This window comes from Myotis brandtii, unplaced genomic scaffold (genome assembly GCF_000412655.1).
Source record: "Myotis brandtii unplaced genomic scaffold, ASM41265v1 scaffold1750, whole genome shotgun sequence".
Lineage (NCBI taxonomy): Eukaryota > Metazoa > Chordata > Mammalia > Chiroptera > Vespertilionidae > Myotis > Myotis brandtii.
In genome coordinates this window covers 610,656-612,200 of record NW_005356477.1, presented here as the reverse complement: position 1 = coordinate 612,200, position 1,545 = coordinate 610,656, and the positions used below count along the sequence as shown (strand labels likewise).

General features: G+C 39.6%; 1 protein-coding gene across 1 annotated transcript in view; it reads right to left on the bottom strand.

Moving 5' to 3' along the window:
- The window catches only part of LOC102248707 (histidine-rich glycoprotein-like), a 20,253-nt gene that overhangs the window by 2,401 nt on the left and 16,307 nt on the right, over positions 1-1,545 (bottom strand). The gene's annotated exons all lie outside the window — the stretch shown is intronic.

The window sequence follows — 1,545 nt, the reverse complement described above, 5'->3', positions numbered from 1 at the left end:
CAGCAGCTGGCAGGGCGGTGTCCCGGGAGGCGCGGAGGGCTGTCTTCTCTGCGCCTGCAGCGGTGCCTGCTGCTCGGGGGGCGGCCTGGCTTGTCACTGGAATGTGCACTAGAAAAGATCAATGAAACCAAGAGCTGGTTCTTTGAGAAGATAAACAAAAGTGATAAACCTTTAACCAGACTCATAAAGAAACAAGAAAAAGAACCAAAATAAAATCAGAAAGGAGGATACATGATCACAAACACCATAAAAAGACAAAGAATTATCAGGAAATACCACAAACAATTAAACAATGCCAACAAATTATACAGCCTGGAAGACATCGATCTTCCAGGCTGAATCAGGAAGAAAGAGAAAATCTGAACAGACTGGTAACTACTATAAAAATCAAATCAGTCACCAAAAACCTCTCAACAGACAAAAGCCCTGAACCAAATGGTTTCAAAGGTGAATTTTACCAAACATTCAAAGAATAATTAATACCTATCCTTTTCAAACTATTATTAAAAAAATGAAGAGGAGGGTCTTATTTTATAAGACCAATAGTATCCTGATACCAAAATCAGACAAAGATATTACCCAAAAAAGAAAATTTTAGACTAACATACCTGAAGAATACAGATGTAAAAATACTCAACAAAATAACAAGCTGCATTCAGCAATACATTAAAAAGATGATTACACTATAATCAAGAGGAATTTATTCCTGGGATGCAAGGTTGGTTCAATATCCACAATAAACGTACATGATGCGCCACATAAACAAAATGAAGAATAAAAATCATGTGATTATATCAATAGATGCAGGAAAAGCATTTGACAAAATACATACATTTATCTCAGCAAAGTGGGGCTAGAGGGAATAGACCTCAACATAATAAAGACTATATATGACAAACCCACAGTTAACATCATACTCAATGCAACAACGATGTCCACCTTCACCACTTTTATTCACCATAGCACTGTAAGTCCTAGCCCAGTGATGGCGAACCATGTCAGAGATGACACGCAAACTCATCTTTTTGGTTGATTTTTCTTTGTTAAATGGCATTTAAATATATAAAATAAATATCAAAAATATAAGTCTTTGTTTTACTATGGTTGCAAAGATAAAAAAATTTCTATATGTGACACGGCACCAGAGTTAAGTTAGGGTTTTTCAAAATGCTGAGACGCCGAGCTCAAAAGGTTCACCTGTCCTAGCCAAAGCAATCAGCAAGATAAAAATGGCATTTGAATTGAAAAAGAAGTAAAACTGTCATTTGCAGATGACATGATACTATGTACAGATAACCATCAAGAATCCACCAAAGTACTACTAGGGGCTGTGGTGGTTGTAGGGGCTGCAGTGGTTGTAGGGGCTGTGGTGGATGCTGGGGCTGTAGTGGTTGTATGGGCCGTGTTGGTTGTTGGGGCTGTGGTGGTTGTATGGGCTGTGGTGGTTGCATGGGCCGTGGTGGTTGTAGGGGCCGTAGTGGTTGTAGGGGCTGTGGTGGTTGTATGAGCTGTGGTGGTTGTAGGGGCTGTAGTGGTTGTAGGGGC